The sequence below is a fragment of the Narcine bancroftii genome, chromosome 1, assembly GCF_036971445.1.
Source record: "Narcine bancroftii isolate sNarBan1 chromosome 1, sNarBan1.hap1, whole genome shotgun sequence".
NCBI lineage: Eukaryota > Metazoa > Chordata > Chondrichthyes > Torpediniformes > Narcinidae > Narcine > Narcine bancroftii.
Genome location: NC_091469.1, coordinates 105,020,318 through 105,042,111, shown reverse-complemented (window position 1 = coordinate 105,042,111; position 21,794 = coordinate 105,020,318). Strand labels below are relative to the sequence as shown.

At 40.7% G+C, this 21,794-nt stretch overlaps 1 long non-coding RNA gene across 1 annotated transcript; it reads right to left on the bottom strand.

The window, feature by feature from the left end:
- Nucleotides 1–204: 204 nt before the first annotated feature.
- LOC138741655 (uncharacterized) lies at nucleotides 205–20,359 on the bottom strand. The gene is made up of 3 exons (XR_011343664.1): nucleotides 20,291–20,359; nucleotides 10,847–10,965; nucleotides 205–339 (listed from the first exon to the last, which is right to left on the bottom strand). It is a non-coding gene; the product is annotated as an uncharacterized lncRNA (long non-coding RNA).
- Between the last annotated feature and the right edge of the window lie 1,435 nt (nucleotides 20,360–21,794).

The window sequence follows — 21,794 nt, the reverse complement described above, 5'->3', positions numbered from 1 at the left end:
ACTACAATTTTTTTAAAAAATAGAAGATACATCTGTCTTTAAAAATGCTTTCCACTTGAATTTTGTAACAAGTTACATGAACCATGAGCAGTACAAAGATCAATTATTAAATTCATTTTGACATTGCTGGCAAGGTCATGCATTATTGACTATCCCCCTTTGCTCTTGGGAAGGGGGCGGTGAGTGGATTTTATTATCATCTCGCCAGCAGTAAATTCCATTGACAACAGGATCTTCTCCCTGGCATTAGCCACACGAGTTGCCAAAAGTGAGTCTTTATTTTGACAGTCATTCATGCTGAACTAGTTGTGGACCCTGAATAGAGAGAGATGCAATCGCCTGAGGAGGAAAATCATGAATGGAGTTAAGTAAATTCAGCTGCCTCATTTGGCTTCAAAGTCACAGGCTAAATGCACAAGACGTGAAAGGAACTATTCATTCTCTGCAGCATCCCAGACACACATTTATTTAAGCTTGAAAACATCAATTTATACAGTATATGAGTTTCTTGGCTGGAAAAAGGATAACAGGTTCAATGAGGTAGTGAAGCAAACTAATCTGATTAAGCTAGAATTCATTTTTTTTAACCTTTCAATAGTAATATTAACTTCTGACCACTGGACAAAAAAAAATAATCATGTTGACTTCAGGAGAAAGGAATACAGTCCAATGCAAAATTGAGAACAGATGATGTTGAAAAAAAACTAAAAATTCACGAAGGACAGAAAAATTACTTTGCTAAAAATCCTAAGGCATTATTCTTGGTAAACAAGAAGTCTGCAGATGTTGGAAAAGTGGAGCAGCACCTAAAAGTGCTGGAGGATCTCTGCAGGTGAGGCAACATCTGTGGCAAGCAGTAGAGCATGGTACATTACCACCAGTACAGGCCCTACAGCCCACAACATTGTGCTGACCTACAGAAACCTACTCCACAATGTTTTGGGCTGAAGACATCTAGTCGAACTCACTGAGTACCTCCAGCTCTCTGTGCATTGCTGGACATTATTTTTAATCCTTTTGTATTATTTTTCATCAGAAGCCTTGGCAAATTTTGACTGCTGAGAAGTGGAATGTGTGCTGGTGGCTGCATCACGACCTGGTGTGGGGCACCAATACCTCTGAGTGAAAATCCTGCAGAAGGACATGGAAGGAGCCCAGTATTGAGAACATCTGCATGGAACATTTCTGCTTGAGAGTAGCAGCAATCGGCAAAGGTCTACACCACCCGGGACATGCTCTATTCTCAGTGCTGCCATCAAGAAAGAAGTATGGGTACCACAAGACTCATACCACCAGGTTCAAGAATAGTTGCTACCCCTCCTCCATCAGATTCTTGAACAACAGACCCATTCAGAGACTAAGTTAAGGACTCATACTTTGCTCATTAGTTATTACTGAATATTTATATTTCTGTACTTGCTTTGTCAGTTTGTTTACATTTCTTTCTTTTCATTGGATTTCTTTCTTCTTGAGTGCAATTCACAATTATTGGGAATTAGAAACTTGTCCGTAGGAAAAAGAATCTCACGGTTGTATGTGATGTCATGTATGTTCTCTGACATTAAATTTAAACTTTGAACTTTGACTTGAACCTTGACAGGACACTTCATCAAGGCCAGGAGAAGAAACTCCACGGAAACCCGCATGTACCTTTATCAACATCAAGTTAACATGAGAGAATTCCAGGCTTCATTCCAGACTATTGCAAAAGTGTGCAGAGTTGTAGCTGGGAAGAAAGATTGTCAAAGGTACAGCAAGATATAGATCATTTGAGAATATTGGTGGAGAAATGGAGTTTAATCCAGACAAGTTTGAGGTATTGTCCAATGGGAGGTCAAATGTAAGAGGAAAATATTTATTTGGAGCATTGATGTCAGAGGGTTCTTGGAGTGCCCATACATAGCTCCCTGAAGGTAATAACACAGGTATATAGGGTGCTAAAGAATGCTTGCCTTCATTCTCCAAGGTGTTTAGTGTTAAAGTAGGGGAGTCACATTGCAGTATAATAAAATCTTGTTTAGGCCTCATTTAAAGTGATTGTTGCCTGGAACTAGCTGCCAGGCTGTTGGTGGGAGCAACATTTAACAGGCACAGACAGACAGGGAATGGAGGGATACAGGGCTCGTGTAAGAGAAAGGATTCATTTAAACTTTATCATGTTTAGCACTTAGCTTTTTCACACCGTCGGTGAGCAGTGACCCTACTTGAGCCCGGTTGAAATTCCCAGGAAGGCAGGACCTCCTAAGCCTTTCACACTGCGGTCCAAATACCCTCTAATTTGCCACGCCTGGCAATTTAGGGTGGACCCGCCCACAACAATGACACATTACACACTCACAGGAGTAAGAGTACTTTAACTGTATAATTTACTTTACTAAGACATATATTTTAACATTAAATTAAAGATTAACATCAATCTGTTACACCTTGCCCACTTCAGTCTTCTCAGTAAGTGCAGTTGCTGTTGTACCTTCCAGATAAGTGAGATGTGTGTCCATGATAGGTCACTAGTTAAATTAATTCCAAGGAACTTGATGCATTCCATTCTTTCCACTACAAAGTTGTTGATGTGTACTGAACAATTGAACCATAGAACGGTACAGCACAGAAACAGGCCTCTTCAACCATTCTAGTCTGTGATGAACCATTTTTCTTGCCTAGTCCCTCTGAACTGCACCCTGTCCATACCCCTCCATACCTTTCACATCCATGTACCTGTCCAAATTTCTCTTAAATGTTAAAATTGAGTCCTCATTCACCACTTCAGCTGAAAGCTCATTCCACACCACCACCACCCTCAGTGTGAAGAATTTCCCCCTCATGTTCCCTCTAAACTTTTCCCCTTTCTCTCTTAACCCATGTCCTCTGGTTTGTGTCTCGCCTGTATGTATATATTTATCTCTCTGGGCACACCCATTGGCTGATTGTACCTGTGGCTCCTCCCACAAGCTCCTGAATATAGGTGACTGTCCCTCAGCCTCCTCCTCAGTTTGGGACAGTCAACCAGCAGGGATGTGCCTTCATTTTATTGCAGATAAAAGCCTATCAGTTTTGCTCATCTTCAGTCTTTCGAGTCATTGATGGTGCATTAATTTTATTTGCAGTAGTCTTAATGATGAAGTAGATTCTGAAGCCGGAGAAACTGGAAATTAACCTTCTATTGCCCAAGGCATCTACCAACTCTGAACACTGGCTGCGCTGTTTCGAAGTGTTCCTGCAGGCATCATCAGCCATCGCTCAATCAGAGAATGACAAATTACAGGTACTGCACTCCCGAGTCAGGCCCCTGGTGTACTTGATGATCAGGGATGCCATATCCTACCTGGAGGCAATGGACATATTGAAAGACCAGTACCTGAGAAAGGTCAATGATGTCTACGCCAGACACCTCCTAGTGACCTGAAAACACTGACCCGGGAAGTCAAACACCAAGTATCTGGGCCCTGCCAACCCTTGGACGAGACTATGAATGCAAGGTGTGATGGACGCGAAGCACATGGAGGACCTGATAAGGGATGCCTATGTCATAGGCATCAAGTCCAATTACATCCGGCAGAGACTACTAGAGCAAGGTGAGCTCAGTCTGTGGAGGGCGGTTGAATTGGCAGGAACACTGGAGGTGGCCCTTCAGAACATGGAAGCCTACTCAACTGACAATGTGGCCGCCTCATGGTTGCCCCAGGCGCAGCCATCTTGGGACACAATACCACTGTCACATTCCGCCAACAATCCAGCCACAGCAGACATACGCCACAAGCACCTAATACCGCTGCTGCCATGTCCCACAGCTACTGAACTCCACAAGCACCTGAATTGAGACTTCTGTAGCCTGAGCAAGCACCAGAGGAAACACTACCCAGCAAAGATGTGGTCTGCTGCAGTTGCACGAAGAAAGGACACTATGCTAAGGTGTGCAGATCAAACCATCCCTCCGTAGCTGCACACTACCCTCAGTGGAAAAAGCTCCTCTACATTTACTCTGTCTATCCCCCTCATAATTGAAATACCTCTATCAAATCTCTCTTCATTCTTCTATGCTCCAAGAAATAAAGTCCTAACCTGTTTAACCTTTCCCTGTAACAGAGTTCCTGAAATTTGGGCTAGTAAATCTTTTTTGCATTCTTTCTATCTTGTTGATATCCTTTCTGTACTTAGCTGACCATTTACTGTGTGTCCTTTCTTGGTTTGTCCTTCCAAAATGCAACACCTCACTCTTGACTGCATTAAATTCCATGTCATTTTTCAGCCCAATTTTCCAGCTGGTCCACATGCCTCTACAAGCTTTGAAAACCTTTGCTCTCCACAACATCTCCAATCTTAGTGTCATCTGCAAACTTGGTGATCCGAATTACCCAATTATCAACCAGATCATTGATGTAGATGACAAACAGTGGTCCCAGCACCAAACCCTGAGACACACAACTAGTCACAGGCTTCCAGTCTGAGAAGAAATCATTCATCACTACTCTTTGGTTTCTCCCATCCAGCCTTTGTCGAATCCACTTCTCTACTTCACAATGCATCTGAACCTTCCTGGCTAACCTCCCATGCGGCACCTTGTCAAAAGCCTTACTAAAGTCCTTGAAGACAACATCCACAGCCTTTTCTTCATCAACTTTCCTGGTAACCTCCTAGAAAAGCTCTAGATTGGTTAAACATGGCCTACCACGCACAAAGCCACGTTGACTAATGAGTCTATGGCTAGCCAAATAATTGTATATCCAATCTCTTAGAATACTTTTCAATAATTTACTGCTACTGATGTCAGGCTCACCAGCTCATAATTTCCAGGGGTACTTTTGGAGCCTTTTTTGAACAATGAAACAAACTACCCTCCAATCCTTTTTGTTAAATATTTTATTTAAGAATTTTAAAACCACATCAATGTATATATATTCAATAAAACTACAAAAATTATACATGTGGATATACATATATATATAAAACACCCCTCCCTTCCATCCTCCACCCACCCTCCCCTTCAGAATATACCAAAAGAAAAAAGGAAAGAAAGAAAATAAGAAAAATAAAGCTTGAAGAATGTCAAGAAAATAAATAATACATAGTGAAATCTGAATAGTAATTATGGAGCTGGGAGATTACCAACTCTCTTTCAGAGAGACCATTACATTTTTAAACCAACATGTTGTGAATATGGGCTCCATATTTTCCAAAAATATTGATATTTATAATGTAAATTTTGTTATCTTCTCAAGTGGACTAAAACTATGCAATTCAGCACACTATCTCTCCATCCCTAAATCTGTATCTGATTTCCAAGTAATGATTATGCATTTCCTACAAACAGCCAAAGCAACTTATAAAAATTAAATTTGACACATAGTTAACCTCAGTTTAAGTCTAATCACTTTAATGTTACCTAACAAAAATAATTTCAGATCCTGTGGGAGTTTAACCCCTAATATATTCTCTAAAAAATTCCCAACTTCTAACCAAAGAGGCTTTAATCTAGGGACACTTCCAAGTAGAATGCAAAAAAAGAGCCAACTTGCTGACCACATCTAAAGCATAAAACTGATGATGTAGCATTCAAGTTTTTATAAAATTTTTGAGGAGTTAAATATAGTTGATGCAAAAATTTATACCAATCATTAATCATTTTGTCATTTTTTTTTACATAATTGCATCCAATCATTCTCATCTATTTGTCTACTTAAATCTACCTCCCTTCTTAAACTCAATTTATGCACTCCTAATTTAGGAGTTTCTTTTTGAAATAATTTAAAAATAAACTTGTTCAGAATGCCATTAGAAATCAATAATTTTAATTCATTCTGTCTAGGTAATATCAAACTAGGACCTAATTTATCAACAAAGAAAGCCTTAACTTGATAATTTTTTTAGAAGTGTATTATTTGAGACATTAAATTTATTCTTCATTTGTTCAAACGTAATAAATCTGACAGCTTCAAAACAATCTTCTATTTTCTTCATACCAATTTTACTCCAAATCCTCAAAAATTGATGGAAAATGGAAGGTCTATTTTGATATAAAGGCATATTTTTAAAAGAAATTAGACCTTTTCCACCTATTGCATAATCTATTTTAATCCATATTTCAATCAAATATTTTGAAACAGGTCTCTCTACTTCCTACTCACAATTTTGAATTCCACTTATAAATACAATCCTATATATTACTTTCACCTATTATACTCTTCTATTTTAATCCAAGATGGAGTTTTATCTGCATCAAATATCATATTAATAAATTTCTATTGAGCTGCCTTAAAAACAATTCTTAAAATGGGGAAGTTGCAAACCTTCCAATTCAAACTTCCAAGTCAATTTTTCCAAAGATACTTTAGCAACTTTCTTTTCCATTAAAAATAACTTCCTAATACTCACAAATAAATCCCTAAAAATCTTTTGGGGAATCAAAACAGGAATTGACTGAAAAAGATATTGAATTATTGGAAAAATATTCATCTTTATAAAATTAACTCTACCTACTAAAGTTATAAGCAAATTATTCCACCTATTTAAATGTAATTTTATTGAATAAAGCTAAATAATTCAATTAATACAATTTTTTAGATCATTATCAACCTTAATCGCCCAATTCTTAATTCCATCCTCTGGCCACTTATATCCAGCAAATTTTCTATGCCCCTTAACCAGGGGCATAATTTCACTTATGTCCCAATTATAACCATATTCTTCCAATCTTATATATAATTAATGCAAAGAGTTTATAGGGTCTGTAATATAAACAAACAATGAAATTAATCTTGTGTTCCTCCTGGTTAACCTTTATATCCTTAATCTTAGAATCTTGTCTTATTAACTCTGCTAAAGGTTCTATTGCTAAAACAAACAAAGCTGGAGATAAAGGACATCCTTGTCTACTTGATCTAGTTAATGGAAAAGCAAAAGAAATTTGTCCATTGGATACAACTTTAGCAGAGGGATTATTATATAATGTTTTGATCCAATTAATAAATGTAGATCCAAAACCAAATTTTTCTAACAGTTTAAATAAATAATTCCAATGTAACCTAACAAAGGCTTTCTCAGCATCTAATGTTACTGCCACTGATGGATCATCCTTCTTTTGAGATAGGTGTATTAAACTACCAATATTATCGGTGGATTGCAGCTTTTTAACAAAACCCATTTGATGCATAATTTACGTGACATTTTTACCATGGGTAAAAGATTCTGATTCTCTCCCCCATCAATGCCTCTCATAACTTCTGTCAGTCTCCCCTCTGCCTCTGACCTCTGGAGAGAATGACCCAGATTTGTTCAACCTCTCATGATGGCTCCTACCCTCTAACCTAGGCCACAGCTTGGTAAATCATTTCTGTTGTCTTTCCAAAGCTTTCTCTTTTTTACCCTTTTCAGTGCTGTCGATAATGCCCATGTTCCAACATCCAATTACCACACAATTACGTTGTATCAGTGTCAGTTGAGACTAAAATTCTCTCCCTTTTGTTAAGTACTCAATTAAACTCAAGATTCAAGATTCTTTTATTGTCATGTAATAAAACAATGTAATATTCCACAAAATTATCTTTTAGTCTGGTGTAAGGCAGAAAAAATTTCACCATCAGCAGAAATTGCCTGGTACCCCTTACAGTCAGAGAAAGAGAAGCAAAAGAGAGACTACAGAGTCACTGAGTGTCCTTGATCGATCTTCAGCTTCTGCAGCCTGCAGCCACTCAAACTTCAGCCCAAATCATTGGCAACCCGAGCTCCAGATCCAAACCTCCGACATGATCAGGAAGCCTCAGTGCTCCCAACATCCTCTCGCCTCGAGGTTCCAATACCTGTTACCCCTTCAGCCAGTTTCCAGCCGAATTCCAGCATTCCGCATGGTGGTGTGAGACCTTTGACCACTATATCGCACTCAGCCCATGGCCTGTGTGAGCTCCTCATCTCAAGTCACCAGCAATGCAGGCATTCTTCAAGTGCTAAAGAATTATTTTTTTTCCCCCTGGATACAAACCTCCCTGACACAAGGACCAAAATTATTGTAAGTGACAGCATTTTGTGCATGACATCATTGGTATATAAGCGACAGAGGTGCACCCAAGAAGAGGTACAAGGACTGCCTAAAGAAATCTCTTGGTGCCTGCCACATTGACCACCGCCAGTGGGCTGATCTCACCTCCAACCGTGCATCTTGGCGCCTCACAGTTCAGCGGACAGCAACCTCCTCTGAAGAAGACCGCAGAGCCCACCTCACTGACAAAAGACAAAGGAGGAAAAACCCAACACCCAACCCCAACCCACCAATTTTCCCTTGCAACTGCTGCAACCGTGTCTGCCTGTCCCGCATCGGACTTGTCAGCCACAAACGAGCCTACAGCTGACGTGGACATTACCCCTCCATAAATCTTCGTCCGCGAAGCCAAGCCAAAGAATGATAATTATTGGCACATATTGCTATAACTTTAATGCACATTCATGTGATTAGAAGAAATAATATACATAAGAAACCAATTTATTCTTACTCAACAAAAGCACTATTGTTATCGAGCAGCTAATAAAAAGATTTGTCAGCAATCACTTATGACGATAATAATGTGAACATCTCATGAATTCCTAGATTGTAACCACTCATTTCCTTTCTCTGACAAAAACATACAAATGTGTTTTAGAGATCGCTAATCTAAAATAAGTTGTCAAGCTACTGGGAATATATTAGAGGGATAATTAAAATGCTGGTCCAAGAAGGAGGTTTTAAACAAAGGATGTCTGGAGACTGAGATGCTTCAGTACATGGTGGGGGGGGGGGGGGGGGGTTCTAAAGAACAACAATGCTCAGATCTGACTGCATTATATTACAGTATTAGCTTTTGTATGGTGTACACTGTTACAGTCGCATGTGGGTAGTTACGGGCTTGTCCATCCAAAGCAAGGACTTTCTTCTCTCCATATCGGCACTAGACGATTGACTAAAACATTGTTAACCACTTCACAATTTTATTGGGATCCATTCTGATCTTCTTCATCCAAAATGAAGAACACGTAATCTTGTTTCATCAACCATAACAATGGAAAATAAGACCATAAGATATCAGTAGCCACTCGGCCCATCAAGTCCACTCCGCCATTCCATCATGAGCTGATCTATTCTCCCACTCCTCTGCCTTCTCCCCATAACCTTTGATGCCCTAACTATTCAGATACCTATCAATGCCTACATTAAATGCACATAATGACCTGGCCTCCACAGCCTTGCGTGGCAGAAAATTCCAGAGGTTTACTACCCTCTGGCTAAATAAATTCCTCTGCATCATTGTTCTAAATGGGTGCCCTTCATTTCTGAAGTTGTGGCCTTTTGTCATGGACTCCCCTACCATGGGAAACAACTTTTTGACATCTACTCTGTCCAAGCCTTTCAACTTTCAAAATGCATGTTGTAGAATTGGTTTATGACAGATCTGGAAAAATCCAAAATTTGGAACACACTGTCCCCCAAGGGTCCCAGATAAAGGATCATGTACCTGTACTGTACCTTCTTCCCGATATTAGCAATGTGAAGAAGGCATGGTCCTTGAGGATACGTGCTGCTTTCTTAATACACGCCCTCTTGTTGATGTCATTAATGGAGTGAAGTCTTGCTGTGTCCAGAGCCTTCTGTAGCCTTTTCTTGACCTATGCATTGGAACCTCCACACCAGACAGTGATGCATTCAGTCAGAATGCTCTCTACAGTACGTCTATAGAAATTTGCAAGAGTCTTTGGTGACTTGCCAAATCTCTTCAAACTCCTCACAAGTACAGCAGCTGAATTTATCCAACATTTCTTTGATGGCTCTGTTTCTATCTGTTGTCTTAATGGTTCTTGCATAAATCAAGTTGGCAGATTGCCATGCTTTTCCTAGAGCTTTACAATACCAATGGGAAACTTGTTGACAATGTTATACGATGGTTGGCCAAACAAACTTTGTCATTCCATCTTGGTTCATGGGGCAATAAAATTGAGCTTGAACAAGTCCATCACAGGTACTCTAAGCAAGGGTAAGATTATATGGAACCAGTTTATACACTCTTTGTGTAACTGATGTGGTGCTACACAGCTGGCCACATAGTCTATCCTATTGGCATGCTGCCTGCTGCGATGTCTCCCTGGTGGACATCATATAAGATCCAATGGGGTGTTGTAAACCTCCTCAAGCATCCTTACTCTCTCACCAAGCCTGCCCTCTGAATCTATTCCCAATTAAATATTATTTAATACAGCAATGAATGGGAACTCCCAGGGGAGCAAAGTAGAGGGTATTTTACAATGAATGAAATTAACAAATAACTTTGTTCTCCCAAGTACATGTGAGTGTGCTTTAATTTTTCAATTTAAAAAAAATAATAAAATGCTGGAGGATCTCAGTTGGTCACACAGCATCCGTAGGAGGTATATTATTGATGTTTCTGCCCTGAGCCCTTCTTCAAGCCCCTTCATACCTTGACGAAAGACTCAGGCCCGAAACGTTGGTTATATATCTTTACCTCTTTTGGACACTTTGTGACCTGCTGAGCTCTCCCAGTATTTCTATGAATTTACTACATTCACAGTGTCTGCAGACTTTTGTGTTTTACATGTGTTATGTAGCATTTTTTTTGATGGATGACAAGAGTTAGGGACAATAGTGAGGATCAATCCCAAAACCACGGCAGCAGAGAAATGGATTTAATCTATATCCAGCTGTTGCACTGGAGGTGAGATGGGCAGAAAGTGACAACAGCTGTTAGAAATAGGAATGGTTCTAATCCCCGGAGCTAAGAATCTTTGCTTCAAAGTCAGGATAAATAACTTGTTGAACCTGAGCCATCAAACTTCAGTAGAGATATGTGGCTTGTCAGGGAAAGCAAATCACCTCTTTGGTCAAGATTGGATATGACCAGTGTCGCGCTGTGTTTTCTTGAATAAGCCACCAATTTCATTGCAGGTTCTCTTATCTCATCCTGTTTCCAATCCACTATGTTAGTGGGGCTCCTGGAGAAGAAGCAATAGAGAAAAGATATTTCATCTTACTATGCACCCTCAAACTTGTAGAAGTCCATCACAGTGTCACAGAGTTGTACAGCAGAGGGCAGCACAGTTAGTGTAGGGGCGGCCCAGTTAATGTCGGGCAGCACAGTTAGTGTAGGGGCGGCCCAGTTAATGTCGGGCAGCACAGTTAGTGTAGGGGCGGCCCAGTTAATGTCGGGCAGCACAGTTAGTGTAGGGGCGGCGCAGTTAATGTCGGGCAGCACAGTTAGCATAGAGGTTAGTGCAATCCTGTTACAGCACCAGCAACAAGGTTCAAATCTGGCACTGTCTGTAGGGAGTTTGAACGTTCTCCTTGTGTCTGCATGGGTTTTCTCCATGTGCTCCAGTTCCCTCCCACCACCTGTTACTGTGTTGTATGTCTAAAAATGAAACAGGCCCTTCCATCCAATTGTATCCAAGCTGACCTTTTTGCCCATCTACACAAAACTTATTTGTGCATATTAGATCCTTGCCTGTATGAATACTTCTTAAATCTACCTCCTCAAGCAGTGAGCTCCAGATATCGAAAAACTTTCCCTTCAGATTCCCTCTAAAATCCTTCCTCACACCTTGAATCTCTGCTTCTGTTTCATTTTGATACTTCCTTCCATCTTTTAGAAATTACACCGTTCATTGTTGTCAGAGAAGAACACACAAGGGGATAAGAATGGGGATCGCCTACAATGGCCGCAGGAGCAATGTACCAAAAAAACATGGGAGTTGTGACAAGGGTCTAAGTATCTCACAATCATAAGCTCTGCTGCAATAAGACTGCAAATTTTAGAGGGGAAAGCATGACACAATGTTTAATCATCCATTTGAGTTGAGATATGGCAGGTCAAATGGCATTTCCAGAAGCTGCCATGTTGAAGTAACATCTCTGCTCCATTATGTATATTGTGTGGCCTAGAAGAGAGGATGCAATATTTCTTTACTGGGTAACCGAACTGATATTTTGCCAATCGAGTTCCCATTCACCATTTTTATGCACTGCTTTCTCCACTTCGACAGGATGTCACAGTTCAGGGTCGAATTTTCACATTGAACTATATTCCACCTGCCACGTTCATTCAAAAACACAACAATTACAGCTTGTTCCAGAATATTTGTGCAAATCAAAATAATTGAGGTGCTTGGCCACTGAAATACAAATGGATTAAAGTCACTGAGAAATGCCAAGACTTAATGAGGCACTGGGCAAACTTCCCTGATAAGAGTTCATTTTTACACCTATTCCATCACTGAATGATGGTGGATGTGTTAAAAAGCAGAGTCTCTAGATTGCTGCTCAGTCAATTCACCCTTGACAGTTAGCTACGACTGGGAATGTTGCATGGATGATCCCCAAATGAAAACTCTGTCTCATAGTAGTAGGATCGAACATCCAGATCAAAATTATACAGCACAGAAAAGTGACGCACAGCATCTGTAGGAAGTAAAGGATAATCAATGCTTCAGGAATGTGGAAAAATAGGCTGGATTTTTTTTTGTAATGGTGGCAGTGCTGCCACTGGTGTGGACCCACAGAGAGTAGGTAGCAGAGATTGTTCTGTATCTGGAGTTACTTGAAAGGCTTCTTAAATAACTTAGATGGAAGATTCAAAAACAGAAGAAACTTTTACTTACTGATGCCTTCCACTATCTCAGGTGGTGCATTACAGTTACTACTGTGAGAAGGGTCTATTCTTACGTGGTTGCAAAATAGTTCACATTATCCTGACTATATAACATCCCTCCTTCTCAAGATAAAGAAAAAATATTTTGTTCTTTATCACTTTCTTTCCAGGGCAACTTAAGTAACTGAACTTGTATACTAGCTCATTTACACAGCTATTTTTAAATAGTTCTTTTCAATATCGCACTGTTGGTAGTATGTTACTTCGCCATCTTGTGGACTTGGCTGTGGCCATTGGGCTCTGTGTTGCTGGTACACATGTAGGTGATGTAGCTGCTTGTACTTCACCTGACAACAGCTGCATTGATGTTTCGGTATTAGTGTTTGTGGTCTCTTCACTTAATATTGGTCTTGCAGGTTTTTCTGATATTAAAGCTTTCTGCTTCATCACAGCTTGTGTTGGCCGGATGTGAATTCTGTTCCTCCTCAGCTGATTGCCAGAGTCTATCTCGACAATGTCTGATCTTGGTGTCTCAGCTTCTCTGATGACCTTTGCTGGGCTCCATGTTTTTAACATTGGCTCTTGAATATGCACATGTTGACTCTGAACAGTTGGAGCAATGTTTGTGCTTGTTTGTTATAATGTTGGGGTCCTCCTTCTTGCGTGTCATCTTCTGGTTTCCTGCTGTTCTTTTGGAGGGTGTATTTTGCTTGGCAGAGTTGTTTTATATCTCCTGTTATTTAGAAGTTCTGCTGGGGACTTCATGTCATCCCTTAAAGGTGTTGCTCGTAATGATAGAAGAGCTAGGGATGGTCTTCTTTTGTTTCACGACACTTCTTTTTTCTTTGGCTTGGCTTTGCGGACGAAGATTTATGGAGGGGGTAAAAGTCCACGTCAGCTGCAGGCTCGTTTGTGGCTGACAAGTCCGATGCGGGACAGGCAGACACGGTTGCAGCGGCTGCAGGGGAAAATTGGTTGGTTGGGGTTGGGTGTTGGGTTTTTCCTCCTTTGCCTTTTGTCAGTGAGGTGGGCTCTGCGGTCTTCTTCAAAGGAGGTTGCTGCCCGCCAAACTGTGAGGCGCCAAGATGCATGGTTTGAGGCGATATCAGCCCACTGGCGGTGGTCAATGTGGCAGGCACCAAGAGACTTCTTTAGGCAGTCCTTGTACCTTTTCTTTGGTGCACCTCTGTCACGGTGGCCAGTGGAGAGCTCGCCATATAACACGATCTTGGGAAAGCGATGGTCCTCCATTCTGGAGACGTGACCCACCCAGCGCAGCTGGATCTTCAGCAGCGTGGACTCGATGCTGTCGACCTCTGCCATCTCGAGTACTTCGACGTTAGGGATGAAAGCGCTCCAATGGATGTTGAGGATGGAGCGGAGACAACGCTGGTGGAAGCGTTCTAGGAGCTGTAGGTGATGCCGGTAGAGGACCCATGATTCGGAGCCGAACAGGAGTGTGGGTATGACAACGGCTCTGTATACGCTTATCTTTGTGAGGTTTTTCAGTTGGTTGTTTTTCCAGACTCTTTTGTGTAGTCTTCCAAAGGCGCTATTTGCCTTGGCGAGTCTGTTGTCTATCTCATTGTCGATCCTTGCATCTGATGAAATGGTGCAGCCGAGATAGGTAAACTGGTTGACCGTTTTGAGTTTTGACACTTAACTAGTGGACATTTCACAGATTGCACTTGTCTTTCAATGAATCCATGACCCTTGGGGTAGTTTGGGGATGATGTAGTGATAACAAACCCAGACTCTGCAGCCAGCTTTCTGAATTCTTGTGATGTGAACTGTGTTCCAGTGTCACATATTACTTGCTCGGATATTCCTTGTTCAGCAAGGAGCACTTTCATTTCTGAGGTGATGGTTGACACTGTCAGGTCTTTCGTACTTTTGACGAATGGAAATTTAGAGTAGTAACAGGCTCCTATTAAATACCACTCTTTATTCTCAATGAACAAGTCTGCTCCTACTATATGCCTTGGCCTGTCAGGTACTTCTGTGGAAATCATTTCTTTTTTTTTTTGGTGGGTGTTTCTGTTCTTTTGGCATATTTTTTTTCTTCTGGATCTCATAATTGACAGAGATCAACTGCAACTCCTGGCAGCTATCCTGACCTAGAATTGCTGGTCCGTCTGCATCTTCCACGTAGAATGCACAGGGGATGTTCTTTCTCTTATGGCAGCCATTGATCTTAGCTCTCCCTCGCTGCTTGATCATGGGTCCACCATAGGCCATTACTGTGACATTTGCTGTTTTCAATGTCCTGTCTTTTAGATACCCTTTTATTTTTTCCTCTGGGAACATCTGGCGGTAGAGTCTGAGTGGAAAGACGTTGCTTTGTGATCCAGTATACGGCGTCACCTTTAAGTTAAATATCTTAGGCTTGTTCTACATTGTCCTCTGTATATGAATCCTTGTGCGCTTCCTTCTTTCATCTCACCCGATATCTCGTGAAGGTCTATGGATTCTATGTCCAGTATCTGGGTGTTGGAGTCCTCATTGTTGTTTCCTTTTATGTGGTGGATCTTCTTGTCTTTTCTCTTCACTGGTAATACTGTTTTCTTCATACCAGACTTCCACATCTTCACCCAGTGGTTTGCTTTACCACAGGCTTTACATTCAGAACCATATGCGGGGCATTTGTTTCGGTCATTGAAGGGGTGTTGCCCACTCCAATTACCAACGGCCTATTAAAGGAGCTTACACTTTTGCTTTTCTTTCTCTGACTATAAGGGGTGCTGGGTATTTTCTGCTGTTGATGAATCTTTGTCTGCCTTACATGTAGCACCTGTTTTATAACAGAACAATAAAAGAATCTTGAATCTTGATAAAGGTGGGGAGGGGTAGGGGGAACAGTCAATCATCGCAGAAATGACCAGGCTGTCACTGTGGTTGGCAACTGGTCTGATTCCTAGCAGGGTACCAAGGCCACTTGAGCTGGAAATAAGGTGATTTTTTTTAATAGATTTTATTCACAATAAATTATTTTCAAAGGGAAAACCATTTAAAGCCTCTTCCCACCCTTAGTTTCAAGTCCATACATTTCCATCACCTTTCGTTGTGCCATTACTTCCACTGTTGCACCCTCTCACTTCTCAACCCTCTGCTGTTTGAGGGGCTTCCCCTCAGTCTCAGCCTATCAATGCCTGGTAATGGAGCAAAGGATGAGAGGTATAGATAAGGTAGACATTCAGCATCTTTTTCCAAGGGTGGGAGAAGCAAGCACCAGAGGACGTCTGTACAAAGTGAAGGGAGGAAAGTTTAGGGGAGACGTCAGGGATAACATTTTACACAGAGAGTTGTGGGTGCCTGGAATGCATTGCCAGGGATGGTGGTGGAGGCTGTAACAATTGGGGAATTTAAGAGTCTCTTAGACAGACACAGGAATGAATGAAAAATAGAGGGTTACAAGGCAGGGAGGGTTTTTTTTGGGTCAACACAGCATCATGGGCCAAAGGCCCTGTACAGTACTGTAATGTTCTATGTTCTATGATTCCATGATCCTAGACTGTGGTTCTTCCCCACAGCACCCATGCATTGGCTGCAATATGTTGAAATTAATTTTGACACTAGAACATTTAAAAAGACTCAGAGGAATGTGTGAGAGATAGAAATGTTGCAGTGAAATTAAACACGCTTTAGTGAATGGAATTTGGAAGCATTTTGATCAGTAAACAGCAAGTGGAACTAGTATCTTGTGGAAATGAAACTAATAGATAACCAGTTCACATCCCATGTCTGAGGTTGCAGCTGGAGCAATGCCCCCCCCCTTGCAAACTCATGCAAATTAAACTGCATGCGCGTGTTAATTTTTCATCCTGCCGCAGAACAACAAATTTTGTGACATTTTCACGATAATTGAATTTTCTGAAGTGCAAAGTGACAGTGACCATTTCTGGGTCATTTCCCTTTACTCCGATGATCTGCATCAGGCTCAGCTGGCTTGCAGCACACGCACTGATGAATTCCCTGTTCAACCTTCCCTTGGAGCACAGGGAAACCTGCACCTCGGTCTGCTGGGGGTACCTCTCACTAAACACTCCTAAAAGCACATGGCCCTGTTCTGTTCATAACAGCGTGAATGCTTTGGGGATCCAAGCATCGTCGGAATCAATGGAAGTAAACAGACGTGCAGCTAATGATGCTCATAAAGGGTGAAATGGTCTTACTCAGCTTGTCTATAGTTTCCTAAGGTGAGGCAAATATGCAAGCATAACAAGAGGACAGAGAGGCAGTGGTGTGGAAAGTCCAAGAGGCTACAATGCACTGACTTTCGTGCAAGAAGCCTTACAGGTAAGGCAGATAAATCCTTTCCTCCAGTAAAAAAAATAGAGCTGCTAGAGGAACTAAGCGGGTCACACAGCATATTCATAAGATTCAAAAATATTTAATACTATTGAAAATTAACCATATCATTAAGACATTTTAAAAAGTAAATTAATTATTGTGATAGTACAGATTCTATCACCAATGTGTATATGTACAGATGGTAGTGTAGGATGACTGTAATTGGCTGAGAGTGTAGCCACCCCTACTGGCAGGTCTTAAAGGATTGCTCCTAGCCAGACCAGGTCATTCTGGACTGGTCGACCTACTTGTGATATGCTCCTGTCTTTTAGTTAATAAAAGCCTTGGTTTGGATCAACGTCTTTGGTTCTTTCGACGCGCATTACAATTATAAAAATGAACAAATGACCTGAAATGTAATAGTGTTGCATTAACTCCATTGTCAAAGCATATGAATCACTCTGAAATGACCTTGCCTCCCTCTCCGATGAAACAAATGAAATACCTGAACTTTCGTTGGATCCACTCTAATTCAGCTTCAGCCAATTCATCCACACAAGGAGTCAGCAGAGACTGAATGTTAGCGATGAGGATCTCTCTCCTAAACGCTGTGACTTGGGTTGGCGTACTGCTTGCCATTTCTGTGCAGAACATTTGGAATTTCTCAGGAAATTCTCGTTCCTTGAGCCTAGTGCTTTTTATGCAAGTCGTTCGAACGTCAGAATCAAGGATTATTGCATGCAAGTGAGAAGGAATTTCAAGTTCTGAGTGTCAACATCTCTGAAGATCAGTCATGCAATCACAAAGAAGGCGCGCCAATGGTTATTCTTTGTGAGGAGTTTAAGTAGATTTGCTATGTCACTAAATGCACTTTCAAATGTCATTAGGTGTACCATTGTGACTGGTTGCACCGCTGTCTGGTATGGAGGGGCCAATGCACAGGACAGGAAAAGACTACAGAGAGTTGTGAACTCATGATGCCATCATGGGCATCAGTCTTCACTTCATTTAGGACATCTACAAAAGGCAGTATCTTAAGAAAGCAGCCTCTATCAACAAGGACCCTCAGCACCCAGGCCATACCCTCTTCACACTGCTACCATCAGGAAGGACAATTACCCAACACTACAGAAACAGCTTCGTCCACTCAGCCATCAGATTTCTGAATGGACAATGAACCACAGACATAACTTTCTCTTCTTTTGTGCTAATTTATTAATTTTTAAAATGTCATTTATAGAAATAATGTACCTGTAATCCTGCCGCAGAACAACAAATTTTGTGGCATGTTCATGATAATAAACTTGGATACTGAATTATGGCCCAGCCATTTTATTTATCTTTTGAATTCATCATACAATTTGAGTGCTCCAAAATAAAATCCTTTATGATTAGGTTTAAAATTGCATACTTTCCAAATAAGGTTAAAACCGAAATCCTGTGGGAAAACTCAACATTAAAGAATTTAAGAAGCTCTGAATCTGTAAATAAATGAAAAAAAAGATGATGTTTAGGTATTTTAAATTGTTCAAAAGAAGCCAAGTTTTGGTCAATATATAGATCTAGAAAAGATTGAATACCCAAGCTTAGCCATTGAGTATAACCAACATCTTGGACTGAAGATAGAAAAAAGGAATTATAGGGCTAATCAATAAAAACCTATGGTAACCAAAATGTTTTTTCCTCTTTGTGCTATCCACTCATTAATTCAAGTTAAGGTAGTCCATCGAGCACACTTTTCAAAGGTACATTTTGCTAAATTTTATCCTAATATTACCTCTAAATGTGAAAAATGCAGAACTGAAGAAGGCACGTTGTATCATATGTTTTGGCTATGTCCTTCTCTCTTTAGTTTTTGGTAAGGGGTATTTCACACTTTATCATTACTTCTTAATATTAATTTGACTCCTAGCCCTTTCATTACTATTTTTGGAGTGAGTGGGCCAATGGATTTAATACTGAACCTTTGCACAATCCCATGCATGGCTTTTGCTTCCCTCGTTAGTAGAAGGGCCATTTTGCTGAGATGAAAAGATGCTGCCCCTCCCTCTCATGCTCAGTGGTTGTCGGATGTGATGGCATATCTGTCTCTAGAAAAAGATTAGGTGTTCTACTACAGCAGTAGATCTTAACTTTCTTTCTCTTTTGGGTCCTTTTCTCAATTATTTTTGTAATTTGTAGATTATTCGTCTCTGGTTTATTTTAAATGACCCGATAATTATTATTAGCAGTGGAGGATGGGGTTTGATTATAATATGTTTTTGTCTATTATGATTTTTTTCATTTAATAACATGGGTTCATATGTACCTTGCTTATCGTTACCTGATACTTGTATCTTGATATTAACATATTTTATTATTATTATTGTATGTACCTATGTATTTTTCATATATTAAAACCAATTTAAAAATTGAAAATGGAAAACGTTTTAGGTGAAGTCAAGCCTTTCTTAACTTCAAAGAATTTTTCATAATAATTTATAACGCCTGCCATCAAGTGCTGCACATTGCCACATTGTAATAGACGCAAGCTTGGCTTTACAAACAGTAAAGAGACATTTAGACATCATCTTTATAGCACTGGGAAATGAATCACTGCATTTCACAGAGCTCATGGAAAAGATTCTCAGACGTCAATAATCCCAAATGTTACTTAGTGACTTTGTGGTCTGAGATCCATTGAAGTAGAGTTAAACATGAAAATCTGGAGATAGTGGGGTCAAGTGCAATACATCATCGTGCTGGAGAAACTCAGCAAGTCATGCAACATTCATAGGAAGTAAATAATAACCAATGTTTCAGGTCTGGGCTCTTCGTCAGGTAAAAGGTAAAAATAAACAGGTGGAAGTCTGAGGGGGTGAAGAGAGAAGAGAGGAAGGGGAAGGGGAAGAGTCAGATCATTGTAGAGATGTCACTTCCCAATGACATTCAACCTCGTGTAGCTGTGGTTCAGAGAACAGAACAGTACATCACAGAGACACTTCTGCCCATGATGTCTGCCCTGAACAGGATCCCCAACTAAAATAAATCTCTCCTGCCTACACATGACCCATGCCCTCCATCCCTGCATATTTACATGTGCAATACAAAGACAGCTGGAGACAAACAAACCCCCAGTTTCCATGGTTACTGACAGTGGTTTCCAAATGATGCACAAACACTGGTTAGCTCCAACATGGGAACTCAGCCATATAAAAATTTCTGAGCTTTGGATCATCCTGTTTCCTGATTTATCAATAACAAATTTCAGTTGGAGATCAAAGTGTTCAGACAGATTTCAAACAAAGCTGAAAGCCCACAGCCAAAAGAATCCTATGCAACTTGTTCAAAACAGCTGCAAAATATCTTTCTCCGGTGACAAAATAACCTCCACATCTGCTTACCTCACTGTACTTCAGAAACACATTCTGTCCGATCATGGGGGGTACAGTTATGCATGGCTGACATTGCTTCAGTAAATTGGAGTGGCACAGCTACCACAATACTCTCACAGCGCCATTGACTCAGGTCTGACCTGGTGCTGATTGAAACAAAATGCCTGCAGCTCATTCCACCTGGTTGATGTTTCTCAGAAGTGGTGACAAGGTTCCAGAGAGCTGTTGACATTCTGTGATTTACACTGACAGCAGTTTCCCAACTAAGCACTGCATGCATTGCCCAAATCCCATCCCAACAATAATGTTCATCAGCAAAAGCCAAGATGATTGGAACACCATCTGGTTAACTGCAAATATTTTCCAACTGCACGAGGTTCTGGAGACTCCTTTGTGTTTGCTTTTCAACTCTCCTTGTTGCTGATTGAAGTCCATTAAAAGAAAGTTCCATAAGTCCATCTGGTTGAGCTTTCAAGTACAACCTTTAATTATTTCCATACATCCCTCAGAGTATCAGGACAGGTGGCTATGCTTTATTACAGACTGAAAACACATATGCTTACTTTGCATGTAAGATTAAATCATTGCATCAAAATCAGAATTTTCATCATGAACATGTGCCACAAAATTTGTTTATTTGTGGCAGCATTACAGTGGAGCACACAATAATCACATTGACATGATGGAGTGATTAAATGGCTGTAATTACCAAAAGCCTGAGCATTATGGATACACTACTTTGCCAGGTTCCAGGTAAAGGAGCAAGATGGGGTATGTCCAGGCACGCCAGCCTTTATTGGGAAATCCGGGGAGCGCCAAGCAAGGGGTTAGGGAAGGTCAGGGAAGGTTAGGGAGGTTCAGACTGGACAGTCCATACATCTATGCAAATGTTTTTCACCACAATTACAGGTGCAAATATTAAACTAAATTGCATTTTTTAAAATAAATAAATTAATGCAGGAATGAGAGTAAAGGTGAGGTAGTGTATGTAGTTCATTGTCCATTCGTGAATGACAAACTTCATGACTTGTCCATGACAACAAATTCTGGTTCAGAAATCTGATGGCGGAGGGTAAGAAGCTGATTTTATACACCTTCAGGCTCTACTGCCTCCTTCCTGATCGCAGCAGTGAGAGGAGGACATGGCCTGGGTGGTGAGGGTCCTTAATCATGTGCATACTGTGGTAAACCACTGTAATACTGTGATTGGCTACTGCTGGCTGGACACAACTCCCGAGACTGATCCTACCCATAACCCTTTGCATGTTCCCCATTCATCCTGCCATGATCAGTGATGAGGTTGGTTGCTGCTCCAGTCTATAGTCAATAAAAGTCTATCAGTTTCACAACGTCAGTCTTTTGTAGTAATTGATAGTGCATCATTTTTTTTGACTATAATTTTTCAAGAAAAATGAAGCAATACCTGAAACCCAAGAGACTCAACATAGACTCTCGACTGACTGATGCCCCAAACACCTTTGAGCTCTGGCTATGCTGCTTTGAGGACTTCCTG